This window comes from Corvus brachyrhynchos, unplaced genomic scaffold (genome assembly GCF_000691975.1).
Source record: "Corvus brachyrhynchos isolate BGI_N302 unplaced genomic scaffold, ASM69197v1 scaffold806, whole genome shotgun sequence".
Classification (NCBI taxonomy): Eukaryota; Metazoa; Chordata; class Aves; order Passeriformes; family Corvidae; genus Corvus; species Corvus brachyrhynchos.
The window spans coordinates 346,829-353,798 of NW_008238454.1; the positions used below are offsets into that span (position 1 = coordinate 346,829).

The following is a 6,970-nucleotide window of genomic DNA, read 5'->3' on the forward strand; positions in this document are numbered from 1 at the left end:
CCGGGCCGGCGCTGTAGATGCCCTGGCACCGCGTATCTCCGATGGGGCCGCGCCCCGGGGAAGGGCTGGGTGGGCACGGGGCCCTGTCACCCGCAGGTGCTTCGCCGCGGTCAGCCTGCGGTGACCGGGACGGGAGGTGCCAGCATCGCTCCTGGGCTTGGGTCCGTGGCCTCGCCCTGGGCGTTAGCTGCCGGGGGAGCCATTCAGGGTGCCCTTCTCAGGGAAAATGGGCTGGGAATGGATGTCCGGAGCAGGGCGTGCTGCAGGAGTAGTCTGTGGCAGCACACACCTGAACTCTGCAGAGAGATGCTAAAATTCTGAACAAGGTAAAGTTTTCTCTGAATGTGTTCTCATCCTTTCAGGAGTCTCCAAAGTCTACCAAAAGCACCACAAAGCCTGGCAGCAGCAGCAGCAGTAGCGGGAAGGATGGTGGGGCAGAGAATTCAGAAGAGGTAAGGCTTTCACATTGGGTACAGCAGTGTGCATGTACAACTCACCTTTGGGGAGGACTTAAATCTTTCATTTTAGCTACTTCAAGCTGTTCTACCAGATAACACATGTCACCAGGATCTTAAGAAGTCAGAGAAGAAAAATTGGCCCAAAGGGAACAATGACTATGGATGAGACTGGATGAGTCTCATACCCTACAGACCTGCAAAAAGACATTTGGCATGAAGCTAAGGGCAAGTGCTGCTCACAGAGGTGGGCAGGGCATGGCAAAGTTGGCTGCAGAAAGGGACAAGCCATGATTATCAACGAGGTGGAAGCCTGACAGATGGGAGCAGCTTCCGTGCTCCTGTAAAGCGCAAGAAACTCTGTTGTCACTTTGTGTCAGAGTGGGAGAGTAGTGAGAAGCAATAGGAGAAGATCTGTTCTTCTGAGGCGTTTTCTGGAGGAGTGAGATTAGGAAGTAATGGATAGGAGCACCTGAAAGAATAAACTGCTAGAGATTAAGTGGTTCTCCTTTGGTATAACAGCCTTGTTGCTGAACACAGCATTCCTCACAAGAAGGCACAGTCTGTATTCCCAGATGTGCAGTCTCACTCTCAGTTTTGATGTTGCCAAGGTAGATACATTAGAATGGCCTCAGCAGAATATGATAGTATGATAAGCCATCCTTAGAATTATTGCAAATTTGTGTTCAGTGGAACTTTTCTGGTAGTCCTGAGTTCGTCTGGCACTCAGGCAGTGGTTGTGGAATTTGAGAATTGGCTCAGAAGAATGCTGTATGCATGGCTGAGGAAGCATGTATGTATGTGTGGTTTATTTTTTTTTAATACTGCAGTTTGGCAAACAAGCTGTGCCACTTCTACATCCATAGAAGCCTGTGTGCTTCTTTGTCTGGAACACGTTGCGCTTGTAATTTGGAGGGTTGGGCATGGGAGACGTGTAGGGCTAATGAAGACTAGGAAGAAATGTGTAGTTCAGTGGCACGGTTGTAGTCAATGTTATTTTAGAGTCTACTCCAAAGCACAGATCTGCATTGCAGAGCCTCAGAAGATAACCCTTTTACGAGCCACTCAGTTTTGTGCTCATGCCTAACCTGCCATGTGGCCAGCAAGGAATCAGTGTCTAACTCTGTGTGCCTTGGAGCAGGCAGCAGTTTTGTAGATCCTCCATCCTGGCCTTTGCCTCTGTCCATTTTATTGTGTGCATACAGCTGAAAACAGCTTGGTGGAGAGCTGTCTGTGGGCTCCAAGGAAGTGAGAGAACTCCTGCATTGGCATTATGGGGTCAGACTTACCTTTTATTTATGTGGCACTCTTTGCTGAGTTCACAGCTCTGGAAAGATGTAGGAAAGCCTGGGTCTTGCAATGGGTAGCCAACAAAGCAGGTCACTCTGATGTGCCCCTCCAAATCAGCAGTGGGCTGTGGCACTGCTCTCCTGGTTACAAGTGGTGCAGTAAGAAGGGAAGAATGTCACAGGCTACAAGCTTTCTTCTGTGACCTGAAATGGCATGTAATGTTTGCCTGGGTGCAGAAGAAACTTAGACGTGATGTGTCTAAACTTCCCTCACACCCAGCCACTTCCTCATACTCCAGACAAAATCCAGCCCTCTTTTAAGATGGAAAGCTGGGTCTCCTTTGATCATAAGAACAGAGAGCAGAGCAGAAAGGAGACACCTCTGCAGTGTGTACTTCCACAGGTCTCTTCTTCCTTTCTCTGTTGAGTCTGCAGTGAAGTTTGTTCCCTTTTGGTGCTTTTCTATCTCTGGAGTACTCTGCTGCAGAATGGAAGAGAGCTCTTTGCTTGATAAGAAGAAATGTATACCAGTTTGAGTGCGATTTTCTTGCTCTTCAGGAAACACAGAAAGGTATTTTGACTTTCACATTGTGTGAGGAATTAGGTAATGTGTGCTGGGAGCAAAACTCCTTCCTTGTGTCAGAAGCAAGAGGTGGTTTGACTTGTGAAACGCTGGGAGTGGTATTGTCTGGTGGGGTTGATGTGCTGAGCCCAACCTGGATACCTTTGCTGCCATTGTGAGAGTTTCATGCCCTGTGAATTCCCCTGTGGAGTTACAGTTGGTTGGTTGCCTGCCTGTTCTAGGGTGAAAATTGGGTGCACTAAAGAGATCTATCCTTTTTCTTCATATCTCAATAAATGCTTAATGGGCTTGCAGCAGGGGAGCAGCATTTGGGCAGCCCTCTTCCAGTATGTGCTTTCCTCTCTCACGCTGTGCTCCATGGAGCAGGGGCAGGAATCAACTTTAATTTATCCTGGTATCAGAAAGTTGTGACTTGTTTTGCAGGCAACTTGTCTGGCTGGTGGGATGAGTAAAGCTTGTTGCAGAGCAGCTCTGTTTTGATGGATCTGGCCAAATGCAGTGGATGAGGAGCTCCTATGGGGATCTCTGTGGAGGGAGATGAAGAGGGTAGGAGTCAGTCCAGAACCCCCTAAGCAAAGTGCTTTGCTCTCTGCAGCGAAGGAGCTTTTAGTGGAGCTGATCTTGAAAAGCAGGCACATCCACAAGGGAAGGCAAGTGTTGGATTTCCTCTTAAGTACAGGGGTACTGCAGCGCTCTTTTAGTTTTACTCCAAGATGAGCATCCATCTGATGTGAACAGCCAGCAGAGCTTGGCCAACCCCTGGCTTTGAGGGGCAGTTTGCTTAGGAAGAGGCAAGGAACAGTGGAGTAAAACATGAGAGCAGGGAGTGGGAAATGAAAGGTGTGTTTAGTTCAGTCCCCCTGGAACATGATGAATATATGAATGCAGAGAATTTCTGTGTAAGCTGTTTAAGGAAAAAAGAGAAATAATGTCGGAGACCAAGGCAGCGTTGAATGAGAGGATGAGAAAGAGTTACTCCTCCTGGCCAGAAAGACTGGGAGAGGCAGCTGGGTGGGGAAGAGAGTTAATGACCTGGAAGTGGGAGCAGGCATTAGCAGCAGTAAAGAGGGGAGCTGCTCTGCAGCCTCAAGGGCAGCTTGGAGCCTTGCTGATGAGATTTGCAGCTCTGGGAGAGGGTGCACCTTTTCAGTGAGCTGCTGTATTTTCATGTTTTGCACATGTCTCCATGGGGCTTGTTACTGCAGTACCTGGAGTTCATTATTCAGAGACAGGCATTACAGTGCATTCATGTTACTTCTGAGGCAGAGAGCCTGATTTTAATAGGGTAGCTGTGTAACAGCAGACAAAGAGAGCAGGTACTGACTTGAGGGATGGGAAGGGAAGAGTCATCTGAGGAGGAGGAGCTGAGAGCAGATCTGGGCTGGGAAGCTTAGCAAGCAGGGGATGCTCAAGGGACCAGTGAGGCAGAAAGGGCTTCCCGAGTGGCGATGCACCCAGCTGCAGTAGGAGTGCCTGCAGAGGTGAGGTCATGCACGGGTAGGGGAGTGCAGGAGAAGCTAGCACAGCTCAGGATGGCTGGGGGAAGAGGATCTCTGTTCTCTGGGATGAAGAGGAATGGCACAGAGCAAGCTCAGGGCCTGGGGCTCATTGACTTGTGCAGGCAAGTTCCTAACAAGGAGGAGAGGTGGTGGGAAGCACTGGGGAGGAAGTGCTCTGGAGCCAGGGAGCCTGTGTGCTCGGTTTCATTTGGGGCCGGCCCGTCCTGTTGGCACAAGGAGCTGCTCCACTGCAGTGGGGAAAGTGGGGCTGCCCCTCTGTGCTTGGTCAAACACCTTTGTGCTATTCTCTGGTCACTTCAGCACGTGCAGTAACAGCCACAGCAAACAGTGTTCCCCAAGCTATTGGCTTTGCCATGGTGTGTGAGCCCTGCTTGTCAGGAGGGGGCTGAGCCTGCTCAGATGGAGGGGTGCCTGCAGCCAACGAGCAGTTGGCTGGTGAAAGGGAAAGAGGCTGTGCATGGAGAAAAAAGCTTTCAGGTTCAGTAGTCTGCTGTGTTTTCAGGGATGGAAACTTCAGAGAAGAAAGTGTTAGGAAACTTAAAATAAGCCTCTTCTGATTCATGTGGCCAAGGTAGGAGGTGTTGAAGGCAGCAGGACAACAGGCCTGCCACAGGAAGTACCTTCTGAAAGCAGGGATTCAACTTGATACCAGAAAGTGCCTGTACAAGCAGTCCATCATAAACTCTCTGGGGACTGCAGCATATGAGTATATCTGACCTCCCCAGCCATCAGTTTTTGTCTAGCAGTCTTGGTTGTGTGACTTTTGCATGTGCATGACTGTTTCTTAAATAGCTGGCAGCTGAACCTGAAGCTATGTTTTGTCTCTCTTCATGCAAGATGTTGAAGACTGTAGACTGTTGAAGCCTAGTGGCAAGGACTTTTCCAGCCCCCTGATGCAGCCTGTTCACATGCAGTAAACGCACCATGCTCTGAGCATTTGCCCGTGGTGTTTCTGGATGGGTGAGGAGTGCACAAGCGTGTCCCATCAGCTCAGAGGGCCCATGTGTCCTGCTTCCTTCAGTGTTACCTGGAAGGCCACCAGTTTCTCTTTGTACCATCTTTTCTCTGTGGTGGCTCAGCATTCAGATTTTTCCCTTCTTTCCTGTGGAAGGAGAATGATGCAGACCCAAGGACTCCCAAAGGCATCTGGACAGCAAGGCTCACTTGCCTTGATACCAAGTATTCAGAATTAACTTCTCAGTCTTGGAACCTGGCCAGCAAGGCTTTGTCCTGACTTAACTGAGCAGAGACCACTGTTCAGTATAAGTTGCCTCCAGTTTGTAGTCTGGGCCTGCTTTATTTGGCAGACACTGCTGTTTTTATCACAAGCTCATCTGGCTCCCTCCTCTCATCATGGGACAACGCTGCTCTGTGAAGGGAATCAAAACAAATGTAAACTGTAGAGAGTTCAAATCTTGTTGTCTCCCCCCACCTTGGCTTGGAGCTGAGGTTGAAACAGAACCACTCAGGATTTCCTTCAAACAGAGTCAGACCAGAACCAAAATCTTTCTGATTTCTCATTCAAAGTAATGACTTGACAAAAAAAAATGATGGTTTGTGTTGGGCCCTGTTTTCCCTGTTTTTCTTTGCACTTGCTCTATAGATCCCAATCGGTAGAGCACCATCTCCCTGTAGACAGCTTCTCCTGTTCCTTACCCTGCTGCCTTCCCACATGCTGCAGGTGCAGTAACTCTTGCTCTTGCACTGCTGTGCTGTGCTGCACCTCTTTGGAAACCAGTTCAGGGAAAGGACTGTGCAGAGTAGCTGCATCTCAGCTGGTCCTCACAGGAAGAGATTGGCCATCGGGAGGATGGAGAGCTCTGCTGAGCTCCTGCACTCCCTCAAAACGCTGCTGGTTGGTGTTCTGGTGAGGTGTGCATTTGTACCACTGTGCTCTATGTGGCAGCTGGGAATAATGGGGAAAGAAGGGGGTGATGTCCAAGGATTTCACTCACCTCTGCTGCCCATCCATTGTGCTATTCTTGTTGTATCCTAAACAGATTTATCCTGCAGCTCCTTGGCTTCATGTACCAACAGGAAGGAGGTGGCTCACGCAGCACAGCCAGGGTAGGCTGGGTGCTGTCTCCAGCTAATCCCTCTGCTTCCTGGCAGGATGTTGCCCTCTTTTGTGCTGAGTTTTCCATAGGTCTGGTCAGTGTGAAATTAAAGGATCAGTTATTGAGTCATTATGATCCAATTGGGACTTGAATGAGCAGAGCTTCAGCAAGGTTGGAAGAGAGCTGAGCTGAGCAAATACTGGCTTGAGTTTCTGGTCACATGCTAAACATGAGAAAGTGCCTCTGTTAGTGCAGTGTAACAAGAGTGCAGTGGGAGAGGAGAATGCAGGCAGAGAGTTTGTGTGGCTAGAAGGGGTGATGTGGGAAAAGCCCATCTACAGAAGTCCAGACAGCAGTGAGGCAGAGATGGAGAGAGCAGCCAGGATGCATTGGGAGAGCCCACAGCCTGGGACCTAAGGTTGCATATGTTTGTATGTATGGTCCATGCGGTTTGTAGATTAGATGCTCCTGGACCACAAATGGAGCAATGATTTTAGTAGTCTTCACTATTGCCTTTCCAAGGCCATTATGTCTGCTCTGTACTACACACTGCCTTTGTTTTTCCCAGGTGATTCCCTGCACAAGGACAAAGAAGCAAATTGCTGGTTTCTAAGCTTGCTTGTTGTGTGTTGTACATAGTGCTGCAATCAGAGACAGCAGCATGCCAAGATTTCTGTTTGGACCACAGAAAGTTCTTATTGCTGCTGCATGTAACGTGTTACAAGATGTGACTTCACTTTCCATATCCATGGCACTCACTGTGCTGAGAGGCTCCGGTGTCTTTGTGGTACCTCACAGACATGAGTAAAACTGATGTTTGCTTTGCAGATATGCAACAAATGCAACCAACAGCTCTAGAGCTGGCAGGAACACGTGAGATGCACTCAACTGCAAGTGCAACAGTGAAGAACCTGCCCAGTTTCTTCATTCCAAGAAAATGCTGATGTTCTCTCCTTATGAGGTTTGTAGGTAAAGCTTCTGAGTTGTTTTACTCTCTTCTCCCCCATCAGGCCCAGCAGCCGCAGCAGCAGCCGCAGCAGCAGCCCCAGAAGCAGACACCACAGCA

At 49.3% G+C, this 6,970-nt stretch overlaps 1 protein-coding gene across 2 annotated transcripts in view; it reads left to right on the forward strand.

The window, feature by feature from the left end:
* Positions 1-333: 333 nt before the first annotated feature.
* The window catches only part of PPP2R5D (protein phosphatase 2 regulatory subunit B'delta), a 25,235-nt gene continuing 18,598 nt past the window's right edge, over positions 334-6,970 (forward strand). The window contains exons 1-2 of one of the 2 annotated variants that reach the window (XM_008635766.2): positions 334-452; positions 6,915-6,959. The gene's annotated coding sequence lies outside the window, so the exon portion shown is untranslated. The remainder of the gene's footprint in view (positions 453-6,914; positions 6,960-6,970) is intronic. The other variant, XM_017736950.1, reaches the window with a different exon arrangement.